Source organism: Corapipo altera, unplaced genomic scaffold, assembly GCF_003945725.1.
Source record: "Corapipo altera isolate COAL_440 unplaced genomic scaffold, ASM394572v1 111, whole genome shotgun sequence".
Classification (NCBI taxonomy): domain Eukaryota; kingdom Metazoa; phylum Chordata; class Aves; order Passeriformes; family Pipridae; genus Corapipo; species Corapipo altera.
In genome coordinates this window covers 967,387-988,229 of record NW_020884973.1, presented here as the reverse complement: position 1 = coordinate 988,229, position 20,843 = coordinate 967,387, and the positions used below count along the sequence as shown (strand labels likewise).

The following is a 20,843-nucleotide window of genomic DNA, read 5'->3' as shown; positions in this document are numbered from 1 at the left end:
TGTCTGTGCTACAAACCGACTCCAACTACAAACCGACTCTTGCACAATGTTCACATGCTGCTGCCAGTATTTCTCTCTTCCTCTCTAGCTGCTTTCTCTGTCTCCTCTGGAAGCTCAACAGAACCCCAAAAATAAATTTTAAAAAAGAAATAAAAAAAAAAACCAAGAAGTTTCTTCCAACTAGGCAGCGTGTAACTCAGGGCCCGAGAAGGCCAGTTCTTCAGAGGCTGTACCCAAGAGGAGGGAAGTCCAGCTCGAGTAGGCTCTGTCACCTGGAGCTTTGTATGAAAGACTAGATCTAAAAAGACTTCAGGAAGAGGTGACATTTGTGTGGCTTATGTCATAACTACTAAGCTCCAAAGGAGGCAACGAAGGTGGGGAAGGGCCTTGATTTGAAGCCGTGGGAGGACACTGAAGGCACTTGGTGTGTTCAACTGGAGCAGAGGAGACTGAGGGGAGACCTCAGTGCAGTTCCAGCTGCCTGGGCAGGGGTAGAGGAGGGGCAGGGACTGAGCTCTGCTCTGGGGGGACCAGGGACAGCAGCCAGGGAATGGCTGGAGCTGTGTCAGGGCAGGCTCAGGTTGGGTCTCAGCAAAAGGTTCTTCCCCCAGAGGCTGGTTGGGCACTGCCCAGGCTCCCCAGGGCAGTGGGCACAGCCCCAAGGCTGCCAGAGCTCCAGGAGGGTTTGGCTGATCCTCTGGGGCACAGGGGGTGACTCTTGGGGATGGTCCTGTGCAGGGCCAGGGGTTGGACTGGATGATCCTTGTGAGTCCCTCCCAGCTCAGCACATCCTGTGACTCTGTGATTCTGTGATACCCTACATGAAAGATGGGCCACCCCCGTGTGCCTGCGGCCCACCGGGCTCCGGGACCCGGGCAGGAGAGAGGAGAGAAAGAGGCAGAGCCTCGGTGTGGGTGCTGCACCCCCGTGGAAGAGGAATGGGGAACTTCGGAGCACACAGAGGTTTGACGTTCCAGGTTTGGAGGAGGGGAAGGGTGTCGAGCAGGCCGTGGGGGTCCTCAGACTGGTGTGAGTGCGAGCGTGGCAATCCAGTATGAAATGTTGCAGGTGAGTAGTGCACCTGTAGATATGCGGCAGCACAGTGGGGTAAGGATAAGGTCAGGGTGGATAATGGGTTCATTTAGAATGTTGGGGGTCCCGGCCAGCCTTGAAAGGCACCCCAGCCTTGGATGGGTATGGGGGCCAGAACGGTTTGTCTGTTTGTTTTTGGCTCACCTGCGGCTACTGCCCAGGTTCGACATGTTCTGGGTATATTTGCTTTGCTCTGTTACATCCTGACAGGGTGGTCAGGACAAAGGGTTGCTCCTGGTTATCTCCTGGAGATTGTATATAGACAGGTGATAGCAAAGTAGGAAATGTAAGATATGCCCAAATCATTCTAATAGGAATGAAACCTGTGTACCCCTATGTGGTTGTGAGCTACGCTGGCGATGGCACATGCCTTCGGTAGGGTCACCCATGCCAGACAGGTCAAAACCGTAGGACCAGACACACCACATTCTTGGGCAGGATGAGCTCGTTAGCCTTCTGGCAGTCATCCTAGAAGAAGGACAACTCTGATCCCAAACCCGGGCAGATGGAGCTCGCTTAGCCCTGTAAGGCCATCCATCTAAGAGAAGGTCACTCTAATTAAACTTACGTCCTGAGGACCTCGCTGCCACCGTCCAAGCTCGCTCGGCCCTGGCAGATGAACCTTAGGATTAAAGGGTGGGTTCACTTCCGTGCATACTGCATCTCACCTAAAAAATCCACTGCACAGGCTCAAAGGCTTTACTCACATTTGCAAAGCCCTGTAGCGACAGGCGAGGGTCGAAACAGCAGGTGAAAGGTGCACTGGAAGCCACAGACCCAACCCTGCATGCAGGTGGTTCAGGGCATTGGTCGTTAGAGACTGACCGGACATGACAGTCTCTTTGGACAGCACCCTAAATGACCAAGCAGCCTTTTCAAGGACAGCACTGCTTGCTCCACTCGGAGAGGGGCCTAGAAAAGGTGGCCTAACCAAAGCTCATCTCCCCCTTCACCCGGTTGGTTAACCACGGCCAACGGGCATCTTCTACTAATGCGGTCACACAAAGATAAAAGACAAAGGCACACACCTGCCTCCAAAGGTGTAACCAAACTGACTCTTGCATGCTGGAACATCAGAACCATGCTTGATTCTGCGGATAGCAGACGTCCTGAGTGTCGCTCTGCCCTAATTCCCCATGAACTGCCTCGTCTCAACATCAAAATTGCTGCTGTCAGTGAAGTTCGTCTTCACAAGGAAGGCAGCCTCAGAGAACATGGTGCCGGTTACACACTCTTTTGGTCAGGTAAGCCCAGAACTGAAAGGCATCTCTCAGGAGTCGGCTTCATGATCAAAACCTCTATTGTTCCTAAACTGAAAAATCTGCCGACAGGTCACTCTGACTGCATTATCTCCCTACACCTTCCACTACACAACAAGCAACACATTGTCCTCTTTAGTATATATGCCCCAACTCTCCAAGCTGACCCTGCCAAAAAAGATAAATTTTACACTGACCTGCACTGCCTTACCCAAAAGGTTCCTGCAGATGATAAGATCATTATCCTTGGTGATTTCAACACCAGAGTAGGTAAGAACTTTGAAGCATGGAAAGGAATATTAGGCAAGCATGGTGTTGGAAACTGCAACGATAATGGTCAACTTCTGCTAGAATTTTTTGTAGAGCAACGACTCACCATCACTAATACTATCTTTCAGCAGTAAAATAGCCTGAAGACAACCTGGATGCACCCCAGATCTAAACATTGGCACCTCACTGATTATGTCTTGGTGCGACGGAGAGATGTCCACGATGCCCATCATACTCCCTTGAAGCCCAGTGTAGAATGCCAAACAGACCATCGACTTGTGCGCTGTAAACTCAACTTCAATCTTGAGTTCAAACCTAAAAGGGGTAGTATCCTAAGGAGAAGACTCCAAGTTAACAGTCTCCGATCAGCCACAGTGAGAGACAGATTCCAGGCAAACCTTCAAACTAGGCTCGAAAACCATTCCACAGATTCTGCAGATTCCTCTCCTGAAACACTTTGGCACCATATTAAAAACAGCATCCTGCAATCCTCTGAAGAATCCTTAGGGTTCTCCCTCAAGAAGAACAAGGACTGGTTTGATGAAAACAATCAAGAGATCCAGGAATTGTTGAGGAAGAAGAGAACCGCCCACAAGCAAACCTTGCACTGCCATCCTGTCACACAAGAAAAGCAGGCTTTCGTCTCACATGCAGCAGGCTCCAACAGAAACTCCGTGACATCCAGAACAAGTGGTGGATCGATCTAGCTGAAAAAACTCAATTATGTGCAGATACGGGTGACCACAAAGGATTCTATGAGGCCCTGAAAACAGCATACGGGCCTACATACCAGGTCCAAAGCCCTCTACTCAGCGCTGATGGTCAAATGCTTCTAACAGATAAAACCTCTATTCTGAATCGATGGTCTGAACACTTTCAGACTCTTTTCAGTACCAACCATGTAGTCCAAGATTCAGCAATTCAGTCCATCACACAACAACCAGTGAAATACGAATTGGATACTGCCCCCACTTTAGGAGAAACCCTCAAGGCCATACAGCAGGTGAAAATTGGCAAGGCAGCTGGGGTTGATGGAATTCTACCCAAAGTCTGGAAACATGGGGGCCTTGCACTCCATGCTAAATTTCACGAGTTTGTGGTGCACTGTTGGGAGCTCGGCGAACTACCATCAGACCTTCGTGATGCTGTCATCATCACTATGTTTAAGAAGAAAGGTACTAAAGCAGACTGCTCAAATTATCTTGGTATTACTCTGCTCTCCATTGCTGGCAAAATCCTGGCAATACTTTTGAACAGACTAATACCCACTATAGCAGAAGGAATTCTACCTGAAAGCCAATGTGGTTTCAGAGCCAACAGGAGCACCACAGACATGGGATTTGTTCTCAGACAACTGCAAGAGAAGTGCAGGGAACAGAACAAAAGTCTCTATGTAAACTTTGTTGACCTCACCAAGGCTTTTGATACTGTGAGTAGGAAAGGTCTTTGGCAGATTTTGGAACGTTTAGCTTGCCCCCTCAAGTTCCTTAAAATGATCATCTCACTCTATGAGGATCAGCACAGCCAAGTCAGATATGGCAATGCACTTTCTGAGCCCTTTCTAATTAAGAATGGTGTGAAACAAGGCTGCGTTCTCACTCGAACCTGCTTCACAATCTTTTTCAGCAGGATGCTCCAAAGGGCCACGGCAGACCTCGAGGATCAGGACGGTACCTACATTCGATATCGTACTGATGGAAGCCTCTTCAACCTAAGGCGACTGAAGGCCCACACCAAGACCTTAAACCATCTTTTCTGGGAGCTGCTTTATGCTGATGATGTCGCCCTCATCGCTCACACAGAAGCAGCTCTGCAGCGTTTAACATCCTGCTTCACAGACGCTGCTGAGCTCTTTGGGCTGGAAGTCAGCTTAAAGAAGACAGTTCTACATCAACCAGCACCTCAGGAAGTCTTCCTTCATCCCCATATCACCATTGGCAAATCAGAGCTCAAATCAGCCCAGCAGTTTTATTACCTAGACAGCCTCATCTCCTCAGATGGTAAGATTGACGGAGAGATAGACAACAGGTTAGTAAAGACATATAGAGCTTTCAGAAAGCTTCATAAAAGAGTTTGGCGAAATAAACACTTGAAGAAAAGCACAAAGATCAGTGTTTACAGAGCCATAGTGCTGTCTACTCTCTTATACGGATCTGAATCATGGGTCATCTACCGCCACCACCTGCGACTCCTAGAACGCTTCCATCGACACTGTCTCTGCACAATCCTAAACATCCACTGGTCAGATTATGTGACCAATACATCTGTTCTTGAATAAGCAGCAGTCAAAAGTATTGAGGCCATGTTGCTGAGAACACAGCTGCGATGGGCAGGGCACGTCTCAAGGATGAAGGATCAACCACCCCCTCCCTAAGATCCTGCTTTATGGTGAACTTACCACCGGCTGCCGCAAGAGAGGAGCCCCAAAGAGAAGATACAAGGACTCCCTGAAACAACATCTCAGCCTCGGCCATATTGATCATTATAACTGGTCTACTCTGGCCTCCAATCAGGAGGCCTGGAGACACACCATCTATAACACTGCTGATGCTTTTGAGAGCGCAGCAGGATCACCCTTGAGGAGAAAAGACAATGCAAAAAGAATCATGCCTTGCAGAATTTACCATCTAAGGAGTCTTTCTGTTGTGCCTTTTGCAACTGGACGTGTCTATCTCATATTGGCCTTTTTAGCCACCAACGTGCTTGCAACAAACGTGGGTAGAGCCCTCCCCAAATCTTCGTTCGCGAAGCCCAGCCATGATGACATGAAAGATGGAGAGAGGCTGTTTACACATCATGTAGTGACAGGGCAAGGAGGAATGGATTCAAGTTGAAAGAGAGTAGGTTTAGGCTGGATATTGGAAAGAATTCTTCCCTGTGAGGGTGGCGAGGCCCTGGCACAGGTTGCCCAGAGAAGCTGTGGCTACCCCTGGATCCCTGGAAGTGTCCAAGGCCAGGTTGGACAGGGCTTGGAGCAACCTGGGCTAGTGGAAGGTGTCCCTGCCCATGGCAGGGGGTGGAACCAGATGAGCTTTAAGGTCCCTTCCAATCCAAACCAGCCTGGGATTGTGATTCTGTTATGTGTCCTATGTCCTTCCTAACACATGATGATATTTGAACAATACTGATGGAACTGGCAAGCATAGTGGTGGTAGAAACACCAGTCCAACAGCCATATCACTTGCACTGTATCCCTGTTTTCCTGCCCAGTAGCATCCATGACAAGGAGGAATGACAGCCTGCTTCATTTCACGTGATTAAATACACAGTTTGAGCAGTGGCACACTAAATAAATAAGTGAACATGGGAATAGAGCTGCATATGAAGAAGAGATGGAACATAGGAAAATTAAACGTGAGAATTGGAGGCCTTTGGATGCATTAGAAAGATTGCTTTCCCTCATTTCACTTCTTCTATGTCTTCACACCTCCACCCTCTCTCCCTTCAGCTGTAAGTACTCTTGATAAATGCCATCTTCTCCACGGTACAAGGTTGGAGGGAGAAAAAAACTTCTCCAAACAAGTTTAGAATGTACTTTTATTTTAAGTTACAAAGACTTGTTTCTGAAAAAAATAAAACAAAAACCAACTAACCAACCAACCCAAACTCAACAAAAACCCCAAGGTATTTTGTTCCCCAATAAAAAGAAACCAAGTGTTGCATCTCATCCTCAATCTGCTTGAAGGTACCTCACATTGAAAACAAGGAACATTGAGTTGGAAAACAAGGAAACAAATTCCTTAGCAGCAAGAAATGTCCAACCAAAAAATGGAAAGCAGTTGAATTCCAACATTTTTCATTTAGTAAAACAACTTGTTTTCTATGACATTTTGGTGTTGCATAATGGTTATTATTAGCATTTATTAAGTTATCAGAGAGGAATGGGCCCTTTAACATGAGCCCTTTTGCCATGAAAATGGCACCTGTGTCCCTCCATGGTTGCTGTTGCTTGTTTTGTTCTCAGAAGCTGGTAAAACATTTGAGCCTGATCTAATACACTGACTCTATCTGAGATTTTGATTCACGGATGTTGGACCTGTTGAGCTTTAGCGGTGAAGTAAAAAGCAGCTTCAGAGTAAGAAGCACGAAAGAGTCTGTTGAGCACATTTGCTTACAAAAATGCTGCTTTCTACTATAGGGCCATTGGAAGAATTAGGGATGATTGGGTTGGGTGAGTTGACTCAGCTGGACCCAGGTCTGTCTGGTTTTTAGCTCTAGCAGAAGTAAAATGTCTCTCAGATGCAGACACATTGCAGCATTTCATATGGATTAACTTAGATTTACAGAATCATTTGGTTGGAAAAGCCCTCCCAGCCCATCAAGTACACCCTGTGCCCCATCCCCATCTTGTCCCCCAGCCCAGAGCACTCAGTGCCATGGCCAGGCCTTCCCGGGACATCTCCCAGGGTGAGGAATCCACCACCTCCCTGGGCAGCCCCTTCTAGTGCCTGACCACCCTTTCCAGGCAGAAATTCCTCCTGAGGTCCAACCTGACCCTCCCCTGGCACAGCTGGAGGCCGTTCCCTCTCCTCCTGTCCCTTGTTCCCTGGCAGCAGAGCCCGACCCCCCCCGGCTCCCCCCTCCTGTCAGGAGGTTGCAGAGCCAGAAGGTCCCCCCTGAGCCTCCTTTTCTCAGGCTGAGCCCCCCCAGCTCCCTCAGCTGCTCCTGCTGCTCCAGCCCTTTCCCCAGCTCCGTTCCCTTCCCTGCACACGCTCCAACCCCTCCATGTCTCTCTTCCATGAGGGCCCAGAACTGGACACAGCCCTGGAGGGGCCTCTGCAGGGCCAGCACAGGGACAGTCCCTGCCCTGGCCCTGCTGCCACACTATTTTTTGATACAAATGTTCCAGAGTTCCAGGCATTATTTAGGAGACTTGGGATGGTGAATTTAAGTATTTGAGTTTGATTTGACCCTGTGACAGCTGGGGGGAACCTCAGCTCTGTCCACAGCAATGCCCAGTCACAGACAGCACCTGAAGTGCCATGATGGTGCATCCAGGGTAGCATTCCCAAGTGAAGAATCATTTCACAAAATGCATACTGGGAATGAAATAAAGAAACTGGGTTAGGTTTAAAACAATTTCCCACCCCAAATAATTCAGTTCAAGCCTGAAAAATCTAAGCTGACCCTATAGGCATATTTGGAAAAGTTTTATTATAGTCCTTCTTCCTAAAAGCTGTTTAGCCAAGCTTTATTCAATAATTGGGGACCCCTGGTGGTCTAGTGGTTAGGATGCGGCGCTCTCACCGCCGTGGCCTGGGTTCGATTCCTGGTCAGGGAAACTCCCCCGGGCAGATGGAGCTCGTCAGCCCTGTAAGGCCATCCATCTAAGAGAAGGTCACTCTAAACAAACCTACGTCCTGAGGACCTCACTGCCACTGTCCGAGCTCGCTCGGCCCCGGCAGATGAACCTTAGGATTAAAGGGTGGGCTCAGCTCAGCGCACACTGTGTCTCACCTAAAAAATCCACTGCGCAGGCTGGAAGGGTAAAGACCTTTCCCAAATCTTCATTCGCAAAGACTGGCCATACATACATTCAAAAATTAGTATGACACTAATTCTAAATACTTTCTACTCATTTTTATTAACATTGTTCTACACTATTAGTAGTAATAGCATTCTTTTAGTTAAGTGTATTGGGTTTTATTATAGCTTGGAAATTTTTGCCAAACACAGTAATCACACTATGAGCCCTAAATACAGGGAGTCCTTGGCCAAAAAGTGTTGAACGAGAGTTCACAGAATGAGCTCCTCAAAGGGTGTATTTTACTGTCTCTGTGGTGGGACAAACTTGAGGCCTTGATTTGAAGCCATATGAGGAGCAGCTGAGGGCACTTGGTGTGTTCAGCTGGAGCAGAGGAGACTGAGGGGAGGCCTCAGTGCAGTTCCAAGTGCCTGGGCAGGGGCAGAGGAGGGGCAGGGACTGAGCTCTGCTCTGGGGGGACCAGGGACAGCAGCCAGGGAATGGCTGGAGCTGTGTCAGGGCAGGCTCAGGTTGGGTCTCAGCAAAAGGTTCTTCCCCCAGAGGCTGGTTGGGCACTGCCCAGGCTCCCCAGGGCAGTGGGCACAACCCCAAGGCTGCCAGAGCTGCAGGAGGGTTTGGCTGATCCTCTGGGGCACAGGGGGTGACTCTTGGGGATGGTCCTGTGCAGGGCCAGGGGTTGGACTGGATGATCCTTCTGGGTCCCTTCCAACTCAGCATGTTCTGTGATTCTGTAATTCTGTGATTCCTTCTTCTGGGAAAGCTCTTGGTAGCATTTCTTGATGACTTGGTGGCCTCTGCACATCAAATAAGATGGTGGGCAGGTTAATGACTGCTGCCTCCTCATAGCCCTATCTTAAGGAGCTGAGGAAGCAGCCTAAGAACATATGAATGTGTTCTTTCTGCTCATTTCACATCAGACCAAAGTCCCTTTCTTCAAAGCTGAACTTTAAGAAGAGTTGAAGAGGAGTATCAAGACACATCACTTCCTCCCGTGCTCTTACAACTTCAGCTGCAGCATCTTGCTGGAATGCGCTGCGTATCCACCAGTTCTCCATGGGTTTCTTTTCCATAACGATGTCCAGTCTCCTTTTCAAATGCAAACTTTTTGCACTCTTCTCTTCTGAAAGGCTCTGAGAGAGAGGGGAAACACTCAGCTACCCAGAAATTCCTGTCATCTCTCAGGAGACATGTTCAGATCTTGGACAGTGAGGACACTGATGATGTAGGACATACTGTAGAGTTCTCAAGACTGGTGAATGAGTAATGGACATGAGAAGAGGCTTTAAAAATTCTTATTGTGAGATCTGTCTGGAAGCAGCCAAACTTTCAAAGAAAATAGAAAGTTGTGTAAATAACAAAGGTTTAGTTGGTGTCCGTTACAGGAACCGAGTTCTGTGAGGTTTAGTGTCTCCTACCATGAACCTGGTGCATTTAACCCACTGAGCAGGAGAGAAGGTAACACCAATCCAGCTAATCCAGGGCTGGCATCACCAGTATGACAAAGAAACCGCTGCATTTTGATGCTCGTGTGCCTCACAGATCTCATAAGATCAGTTCTAGCCTTGTGTGACTCTTGAAGACCAGGGCATGGAGTTGAGGGTTTCATGCTCAGGCTCAAGGGGAGCCACTGATGACAGGTACTGAGCTCAGAATTCCAGCCTCAGCTTTCCTGACCACCCTCTAAGGACATTTCCTTTGTTCAGGTTTGGTGCCAGTGACTCAAACACTGCTGTTTGATTACAGCTCTGACTCCTTTGCCTTACCATTGGCTAATACAGTTTTGCTGTTCACAGCTCTTCTGCCCTTACAGAGATTTTAAAGGCAGTGGGCTGGGATTGTTGTACCTCTCATTTCCCATCATCTCTTTCCCCAGCCATGGTCATGTGTTGTCTCTGCTGTGGTCCAAGTGCTGGGTGGAAACCTTGACTGGGCAACTGCTCAAAAGCCTTCCTGCCTCAAGGGGCTTTGGCAAAGCACATCCAAAATTGGAAGATGGATTATACCATGGGATTAATATTTGTACATATAACATGTTTGTGATTTTAGTCTCTTCTTAGTCATGATTTTAGCTTGTCTAATATAATTTTTACTGGGCAGATACCATAGCTGCCACTGAAGGATAGTTCTGGTTCTTTGGTTTGACTCCTGGGAGCAGCTGTAGGATTTCTTTATTCTAACTGCAGCTTTCTCAAAGCTTTACAGAATTAACAATTTCCATGATCAGTCTATGACAAATTCAACACCAAAACAAACAAACAAAACCCCAAACAATCTGGCTCTATCTTTCATTTTGAAGTTGTCTGGGCTAAATCCTCCTATTGTAAAAATTGGCATTGCTCCTCTTACAGGGAAAACCAGCCAGAACAAGGGTACACAAGAAACTGAGAGCTCCAGTAACCTGTTTGGTGTGTTCCCAGTGGAAGGCCAGCAGTTGCCTGGCTCAGGGTTTGCTCAGCCAAGTCTGTTCAAACTTACAGAGTGTTGTACCTCTTGGTGGAAACTAGAAAACAGGGATGAAAAAGAATTTTTTCACTAGATCTGAATTACGAGCCCTCAAAAATTTTTTTCTGGCATGTTTATCAGTTTACTTCCCTTTGGTTTCTTTGCTTCCTCAGCGTCTAAGAATGCTGAAGATGGAGAGACAGAGTGGATTTGGTACTTGGTTTATCACATCATTGTAAATTGGCTTTGAGTGCTGTGAGACACTTACATATAACCCTCACACAGAAGATTGGACTGGAGAGACTGGAAAATTTTCTAAATATTTTTGTACATCTACCACATCTTTGCCAATTTCTGTGCCCTGAGTGTGTCATGTCCTAGAAGCACTCCAGTTATTTCTGTCTACCTTTAATATTTTGTGCTTCATGAACCCTTATTAACTAGGATATTAATTTCCATATGTAACTTTGGAACAATGCCATGCTGTGAAGTAGCTTTTCACACATGCCATTATTCTGGATTTGTTCACTGAACCCTCTCTCCAATGCAGTTTCTTACAATGAATGTCAGGAAGAGCTTGGGAAATTAAAATCTGGGTGGGGAGAACAGGAGTTTTGGGAGATTTTACATGGTGTCAGGCTATTTCTTAAAATGCTATAGATCCACATTTATAATTTCTTGTTCCTGGGTAGCAAATGATTTCTGAAGAGCTTTTTGTTTCTACTGCTGGGATGACATTTTTCAAGAGAGTGTGTGCTAATGCACCCCCTGCTCACAGTTATTCATTAGGGGGGAGCTCTGTCATGTGTTATTTGTTATCTCTTGCATATGGCTGATTTCTTGAACAATACTGGATTTGTTTCTTCTACCTGACTAGATAAATGAGTTCCTTGAATACTAGAATAATAAAAAGGAATCAAAATATAACCACCTTGTTTATGTAGGGACAATAATCAAATTCATAAGGAGATGGAGAGAGACTGTTTACAAGCGCATGTTGTGCCAGGACAAGGGGGAATGGCTTCAAACTGCCAGAGGGTAGGGTTAGATGGGATATTGGGAAGAAACTCTTCCCTGTGAGAGTGGTGAGGCCCTGGCACAGGTTGCCCAGAGAAGCTGTGGCTGCCCCTGGATCCCTGGAAGTGTCCAAGGCCAGGCTGGACAGGGCTTGGAGCAACCTGGGTTAGTGGAAGGTGTCCCTGCCCACGGCGGGCGGTGGAATGAGATGATCTTTCAGGCCACTTCCAACCCAAATCTTTCTGTGGTTCTATGATTGTATTTCCTTAGATAGCTGCATTCATCAGTACCTGACACCTTTTCCCAGAAATGTCTAGGAAGGACACAGATCATGGTGTGAAAATCCCTGTTGGCTGCTGATTCCAGGCACCAATTAAAAGCAAAGTCCTGTTCTACATTGCAGCTTTACATCCAGAAGTGAACTGCCATCCAAACACCAGGGATAAGGTGGGGTGTGCTACACGATTTCAGGAGTGAAAGTTGTCCCACATCTCTGATGTTGGCATAAAGACACTTTGATTCCTCTGGTAAACATGGAGCATCTTTGCAATCGGTGGGGTCAAGTTGGAACAGCTACAACCAGCCTTATTGGGGAATATAAAACTTTCTACATTTAAACTCAGTTTGGTACTTTGGAAAGAGAACTAGGTGCCTCTTTGATTTTTAAGTGATCTGAAGAGGAATGTACTTGATACAGGTGGTAAGAATTATTCTTGGACTTCTCAGATATTCCAGGCACACATCTATTTTCATTCCTCACAAGTGTATCCCTGGTGAGAGGGGTGGGGACCCCAATTAAGAGGAAAGCCATTTTCCACAGTAGCAAAGGATCTGAAATGAACCTTCTGCAGATTAAGCAGAACAACCTCCAGAGCTTCTGCCAAACAAATTTTTCAGGTTTCTTCAGGATTCTAGTCAGGGCCTGTGATCTGAAACATTTGCCAAGAATTCAGCAAAAAGAGAAAAATTACCCCAACCCTGAAGGTTTGAACAGGGAGGTGGTTTGTGGCTTTCATGGGATTGCATCAGAAGTCTGATCTTCCCGGCAAAAGATATTCTCTGCAAACAATGAATCCCCTAAAACCACAAGTGCCGTGAAGTCAAGCAGCATGTGGCTTGGATAGGAGCAGGCCAATTTGTCAACTTGGTTTCATTCAAAGAGAAGGAAATAATGAGTGGGAAAACACTGAGATAAAAAAGAAAAACCTCAAGCTGCTTGCTACAGATTGATCCTCCCAAAGCAGAATATAACCTCCCTTTTACTGAATGGAACTCTCCGGTATTTGTACTTAAACAACATTACTAGGTGATCTGAATAATACATAGTTATAATGTATGGTTATTTTTTGCCTGGCACAGGGAGTGTTATTCTAGGTAACACAGTATTCTGTGGAAATTTCAATTTTGTTTTAGGATCCAGTCTAAATATTGTGATGAATTTCTAGCAGATAGTGTCAGTAGACAAATACTCTTTACGAGGTGAAACTACCGCTGTGGATCTGGGAGTGACTGCGTTCAGCTCCTGATGTTTGGATCCCACAGACAAGGCTGAGCATCCGTCCCCATCTCACCATGTCATTCTAATTGATCATAGTGTAAAAAATTATTCTTTGAAGCAAAGACTTGTTTCTTTACCTACTATTACCAATCATGCCCAACACCCTCCCTTTCTCAACAGCAGTATTAAAAGCATTTGGAAAAGTATTCATCAGTTTTACTTATTTAATTTTTGGCTGCTTTGTTCTTTAGGAGATTAAAGATGAGACTTTTAAAATATTCCAGTCTACAGAAAGGAGCATTGCCCCACCTAGACAGTACTGCCTGCAGTCCTTGTGGGTGAAATTTTGGCTTCTTGAAGTTATGAAGGTAATAAGAATATTTAGGTGTTACCATAAGGATTTTATGAAAGGTACCCTCCACAGGAAAAGCAGAATTTCTCAGTGGCTTTGCTAAGATGGAAACAGGAAAACAGCTATTTATTCTAAAAATAAACTGAGTAATGCAGGTCACGTTACTCTGCACATGCAACGATGAAGATTTCAGTCTGGAAGTTCTTCTCGCTGTCTCTGAAACTGAAATCTTGAAAGTTCATCTCACTGAAAAGTCAAATTCTCATAACTAACCAAACCACTGAAAGGTGAGCATCACACTGCAGTTTCTGCTCCCTGTTGCTCTAGCTCAGGAAATTCCTATTTCTTGTCTTTGAGTCTTCACTGGTGTTGCCAGTTTGATTTGAAAATGTTTTGAGTCTTGGTACAAGCTCCAGGGAATCTCTGCCCACAACTTCATTGTTAAGAAAGTCCACAAAAGTTGTAGCAACAGAAATCAGCAGAGAGCTTAATTAGCATCTGAGGAGATAATTGGAATAGATTTTAAGTATTTTAAGCAATCCTCTTTTTGTGTAGGGTTTGCTTACACTGACCCTCTTCTTGATTCACATTGGTTCCACTTCACAGAATCACAGAATCACAGAATATGCTGAGTTGGAAGGGACCGACAAGGTTCATTGAGTCCAACTCCTGGCCCTGCACAGGACCATGCCCAAGAGTCACCCCATGTGCCTGAGAGCCAACAGTGGTTCCCTTGTGGTCCCAGGTCCCAGCTCAGTACTGTGGGCACTGTGTCCTCACACGGACAGGTCACCTTTGAAAGGACAGCCCTTGTTAGAACCATTGCTCACAGCCCTTGTTGGAGACATTACTTTCAGCTCTAGGTTTGGTAACAACAAATCAAAATAGAAACTCCTTCTCTAACAAGACAAAGATATCAGGAAAATGGTCCCTGGATTTAATTTTCCCTGGAAAGAACCAAACTAAGGTGTCAGCTTATAAGCAAAGGTAGATCTGAAAGCCATTCTTCTTCACTGTTTCAAAATAGCAACAACGTGGAAAAAGGGATTGATGGCAAGAGAATGGTGAATATCACTGAATAATACCAAATTGCACCCTGAATCTTTTTCCTCTTTAATAAAATAACTAAAGAAAACAAATACGGAATCCATTAAGCAGAGGGCTGGATGGTGACTCCCATGCCAGCACTGGCTTTTTCCCACTGGGTTACTCTGAACATCTGAGGCTCCCCCGTTCTGAATTCAGTGCAAACTCCCCCCCAGGTTGGCTCTCTGACTCACTGAGGAGCAGACCTGGGAAGCTGGAGCTGAACAGTTCTGTTCTCCAGCAAAGAGCTGTAACAAATCTGTGCACTCGACGCACCGGTCGTGGAGAGAGAACGCGCAACTGTTGGTCTGGGGTCTTTTAAAGCAAGGACAGAATTGCTGCTGCCTTTAAAATTAACTCTTGAACTCCTCTGAAAATCCAGTAAAGAAGTAGAAATAGTTGTAGCCCAATTTTTCTATACATAATATTTGTGTTATTTAGTTCCAACTTAAACAATATTCCACCCAGTTTCTAAGTAGCCCAGAGAATGTGGGGATGACTCAGAGGAGGGTAACCAGAGGTCATCAGACATCGATTCAGTAGCAATGTGGAGATCAAGACAAGCCAAATGTGGAAAGTACAGTGGTTTATAGATGAATATGGGTATAGGTCAAAGGTATAGCAGAAAAGTGCTTTAAAAGTCACATTATCTTTGGGTTACCCCATTCAATGGTGACTTGAAGTACAGGTGCAGGCAGCAGAATCTCAGCTACCTGGGGGAAGTACACGTGCAGCAGACACAGGGTCCATCCCTGTCCGTGGCACAGCTATGGCTCGAGCAGCTGTCTCAGCTCCTGGAGTGTCAGGTGTCTCATCCCTACTCTTCTGTTCCGAATTTCTTTTCAGAAAAGAAACTGAGCAAAGAAGCTTGAGATAATAAAGATCTTAACAAGACCCAAATTATAAGCTACAAATGAGATCATGGACTTGAAAGAGCTGCAAGAGGGTCACTGTGCAGCTCACACATATGGACTGTGGGGGAGTGGTGGAATAGTGACAGGTTTCGTTTCTTTGCCTTTTGCCAGTTTCTGAACTGCTGAATTAGGACAAGACTTTGACTCTCATTTTTCTTTGCGCACCCTTGGTTCCTTATCTTTTCTGTCCTTCTGATTCTCACAATCATGAAAACTTTTTCTAAAGTGTGGGGGTTTTTGTCTTACTGTAATACTCAGCACTTCCAAGGTGTCACACATACCCTTACAGTGAAGACCTTATAATTCCAAGAGACAAGAAAATTCTCTTTATTCCATTTACACAGTGTTTAGGCACCATGAGAGTGCAGCTTGTTGAAAGGAGCCAGTGGCAGATCCAGCAACAAAAACCAGGTGTTGTGCCTTCCAAGCCAGCTCCTCACTCACATCCTTCCTCCCAGAGCGTTTCGTTTGTATCCCTTTCCAGGTTTTGGTGCAGAAAGACAAAAAGAGTGGGATCTACCTCCCCTCACTTTAGAAATCTGAAAGTTAAGAAATCAGTCTGAATGAATTGTTTGGATTCCCTCCACAGCTGGCACCCCCAGAGGGGACTCAGCCTCCCTCAGGGTTTGAGGGTTAACCCACCTTCTGCAAAGCACTGCTGCTGCCTGTGACTGCCAACAGAACTGCAGGGGCTGGAGAAAACTGCAAGTCTGTCTCCTACATCATGAGGCCACTGTCCATTCCTGCTGGCCTGTGACTTCATGGTGCTATCCAGGTAGGTTCCTGATGGGCTGGTGGGCTCCTCTTGATGCCCAAGGACCATCCCAAACATTGCACTGACTGCCATTTCATCAGGAGTAATGCTTCATTTGGTACCTTGTCCTCACTCACAGTCTGAGTGAAGTGAGTTGTGGGTGAAACCAGTTAAATATGTTTTATATGTACATTCAGTGCTTCAGAATTCATAGCCCAGCACTGTTCATGGTCATTAAAATTCAGATGGAGAAGTTCGTAGCATATGAGAGCAAAAATAAACATAGAAACTTAACCACATCCATAGCTATAGCAAAGGGATGGATGTCATCCTGTTTGATTTGGGGTTTTTTGGTTGTTTTTTTTGGTTTGGGTTTTTTTTCCTTGTAAAAGAGGTATTCCAGTCCCTTCATCATCTTACTCATCAGAAGCTGTAAGAGTTGTGATAGAACTTCCAGTGCTGTTACAAGTAGGTCCCCGCTGGCTCTCGGGTTGATTTAGTTTCCTCAGTTCTGTGTTAGCTCCAGTGCCAAACTGCAGCAATGAGACAGTCCAGCCCTGGCACTCCATCCCACACTGCCTCGTGCTGAAGGGCAGTCTTGCTGTTTTCTCATTTAGGTAATTAGTTGGTCCAGTGCAGTGTTGGATGAGTTCTTTGGACAGAGGCCCTACACAGAGGTACCACCCAGCCTATGCAGGGGACAGGGGATTCTGTTGGAAGAGCATTTGATTTGGCAGCAGGTCACACCTTGTGTCTGAGAGGAGAGAACCACAACGATCCTTAGATGGAGTTTCACCAGAGAAGAGAGTACAGGCTTATGCACAGAAATGTGGTTGAAGATGTGACTGGGTGACAGGAATAGGAAGGGAACAAGCTAATGCCAGCAGGGACAGTAGCTTGTATTGTGAAAGGCAATGATTTACAGTTGTTGGGTGAGTTCCTGACAGGAGAGTGGAGTGACTGAAGAAATTCTATGAGCTTGTGGTGTTGGCAATTATCCAGCAAAGTACAGGAGAGAGAGATGTAGAAATACGAGACTGGACAGGTTATGCAAGACCACCGAAGGACAGGTAGATGGGAAATCAGGAACACCAAAGTGACAGTGGAATCCCCAGCATTTATCAGTGAAAAGCACTTGATTTACAAATTGCATCCATTCAGTTGCTTGCCCATTATTTGTTCCAGTAAGCATAAGGTCAAGTAGCTCACCTGCAAATTGTTTGCTGTTATCTGGGATTCATATTTTCCTGCCTCATTTCCCTTTCAGGTCGTACACATTTTACATCGGCCACATAAGTCACATTACAAGTTCTCTAAAGGAACTATTGCCAGTTTGTGAAAGTTGCAAGAAAGGGTTCAAGCATTCCAAATCCCAACTTTCCTATGATTCACCTCTGACTTTAGTGCATGAAGTTGTTTCTCGAGTTGAAAGATCAAAAGATAAATTACTTGGAAATACTACCAAGAGAATAAAAAAATCCCTCTTGCAATTTATTTATACACCTTCAGGAGACTGCACTCAAGCAGTAAGCAATTCTCACGGGAAAAGCTTTCTTTTTCTTGGGTCTTCGCATCTTTGTTGGGAATAAAATAACTCAGAGAGGGACCAAAAATGTTTAACAAAACTTATTTGCTAAGTGAAGTGGTGTGCATTTGAATAATTCTTCACACACAGAGTGAGATCTTCTTACAATTTTACACCCTGTGAGGGGAGATTATAAAGACTAAAAAAAAAACCCAACTCATCTCACCAAAATCAAAAGCATAATTTCCTTGAAAGGATTTTACCCTTTGTGTGTTGACACCAAAAGATTATTTAACTACAGTATTTAATGCCAAGAAGATTCTAATAAAAATGATCCAGCCCCTTTTTTTCCCACCCTAAAAAATAAACTTGAAAAGGAATAGAAAAAGAAGACAAGTTTTCAGCATATTTGTGAAGCTTTATCAAAGTCACGCAGTCAGACAAAGACTTAGGAGGAAGTAAAGACTAAGGATTTGAAAAATAATTTACAAGAAATTATATTCATAACCATCTGCTGGATGGTGATATTTCTGCCATAAGTAATTTCTTAAATATTGGTCATAGGAGGAAAAAAAGTGCACACCAGCGAAAATTACTTCTCATCCTTTCATCTGGTTGGTTCAACAACGAGTAACGAAATAAGACAATCTAATGCCAGATAAGCAGTGCAGATCTTGCATCTGATCTAAATATCCATGAAAGCGCTTCTGTTACCTCACAAAGAGATTCAGCTCACAATCAGCAATAGCACTTTTATTTCACAATGATGTACCTCCCCTCAGTTAACAATTTCAGTGTATCTATTAACGGCTGCAATAAGTTGACAATTGCTAAATATTTTCTGTCTCCTCTTCCTCTGTGATATATGTAAATAATTTTCTATATTGCACCTTTGGAGCGACTGGAGGAGTGTAGATGCCAGGTGGGGTGGGAGTGGAGGTAGAGCGTTGTAAGGTTTTGAGGGTGCTTTGCCTTTCCTTCTGAGAATGAAAAACAACATACTGATAGTCCTTGCAGGCCTTTGACTCCCTCTGTGGTTCAGGTGATGGGTGGCCTTTGAGTTTTAAAGGTTCATTTTGAAAGAGTGAGTGAGAAGTGAATAATCATCAGTGAATGTTGAGCAGCAAGAGGCAGGAATAATCAATGGTATCAATGTATGCCAGGAGCAGAGGATTGATCATTCTCCCAGTATTATAGAGGTCAAGGTTCAAGATTTGAGGGCTGAGAACTCTTTTCCATGGAATGCAAGGTGCTTAAGGCACTGCTTTTAATTTTAATTTACCTCAAGATGTTGATGTAGCAGTGTTAGCCATCCTGCCTAGTGTGGGTAAAGCCTTCATCTTTGGGAACTATGTTACTGAACCTATTTATTTTTTTTTTGACCTCCATACAGCTCTGTGGAAGGTCCAAAGTTTAATCATATTTGCAGACAAACAAACGAACTATCTTCCTTTTGAACATGTCGGCTTATGCAGTCTCACCTTACAGGGAAAATAATCTTGCATGGATCCTCAGCTCACACAGGTAACTACAATTCCTGAAGATACTTACTGCTTGTTTGAAGATACAGTGGCTGCTTGCTGGTGAGACCCACTAGCAGAAACCATTTAAAAAGATGAACAAAACCAAATAACAAACCCAAATAACAAAACTCTCATCTGCTTATTTTGATTTCTAAGACTCAGAGGTTGGATTTTTGCTCGGGAAAGCATCCAGTGATACTCCTCTTGATGAGTCTTCCACTTTTACCACCTGACCCAGAGTAGACGGTAAAAAATAACACAGTAAATGTTCAGGACAGTTCCAGAAACAGGGACCAATCCATGAACTTTTTTGAATGGTGATCAGGGAACTTCTGGTGTTTAACATGGGGAGATGCCAGCAAATCCCAGAGGAGACGGGGCAATGTGCAGCAGCAGCAGCTGTGTGCTCTCTATTTAGAGAACGTGATCACTTATTTCTGTTCACAAAATGTTTGCTTTTGACTTCCATAAACTATTGAGCAGATGCATTCTTGAATTAATCCATGTGGATTATTCATTAATATCTTTGCTATGTTGTTTTGTGGTGACTGGTCATGTTAGTCACAAGATGTCCTCGGTTAGAGGAGCAAATTCCTGCTTCCAAGATGTATCTGGTGTATGGAATTTAAAATACATTTTCTGTGAATATTCCTGTTATGATTTTGAAATGAACTTTTTATATGCTTTTTTTTCAGTAAAACTCAGTCACTTTAATGTTGACAGAAAACAAATGCAGAAAGGTTGAAACATTGATTTGTCATGTAAAATGACTATTTGTGGACATCTACATTATTAGCCTAACTTTCCTGCACCCTTTGCTTCATCCTGAACAACGACAGTGTTCAGACATGACATCGTAATCAGGTTTTCCAGAGTTTCTTTCTATTATAGACAAAACATGAAAAAATATCTACACTGTTGGTGAGACACTCTGCTATTGCCATTACCTCTGTACAGGGGACATGACCATGGTGTCAGCAGCATCACAGACAGAGTGGTGGACAGAGATATGGACAGACAGAAAAGGAGCCCATTTGCCTGACAAGAAGCCACCAAGAAGAGTCACAGAAACACAGAATCTCAGAGTGGGTGAGGCTGGAAGGGCCCACAGTGGCTCATCTGGTCCCACCTCACTGCTCCAGCAGGGCCATCCCAGAGCACATGGCACAGGATTGTGTCCACACAGCTCTGCAAGATCTCCAGTCAGGAGACTCCACACCCTCTCTGCTCTCTCTCCAGGGCTGGGTCACTGCCCAGCAAAGAAGTTCTTCCTCCTGTCCAGCTGCAACTTCCTGGGCATCAGTTCCTGCCCGTTCCTCTTGGGCCATTGCTGGGCCCCCCCGAGCAGAGCCTGCTCCAGCCTCTGCCCCCTCCCTGCAGCCCCTGACACCCCCTGGGGAGGGCCCCTCTCAGGCTCTGCTCTGGAGGCTGAACAGCCCCAGCTCCCTCAGCCTTTGCTGCTCCCAGAGCTGCTCCATCCCTTGGGCATCTCCGCAGCCTGCGCTGGCCCCGCTGCAGGAGCTCCCTGGCCCTGCTGTGCTGAGGAGCCCGAGCTGGGCCCAGCCCTGCAGATGTGCCTGCCCAGGGCTGGGCAGAGGGGCAGGATCCCCTCCCTGCCCTGCTCCA

At 45.5% G+C, this 20,843-nt stretch overlaps 1 long non-coding RNA gene across 1 annotated transcript; it reads left to right on the top strand.

Annotated features, from left to right (window-relative positions):
• Positions 1 to 3,756: 3,756 nt before the first annotated feature.
• On the top strand, positions 3,757 to 20,387 carry LOC113957600. Its single transcript, XR_003531229.1, has 3 exons — positions 3,757 to 3,768; positions 8,507 to 8,512; positions 20,280 to 20,387. It is a non-coding gene; the product is annotated as an uncharacterized LOC113957600 (long non-coding RNA).
• The last annotated feature ends 456 nt before the right edge of the window (positions 20,388 to 20,843 follow it).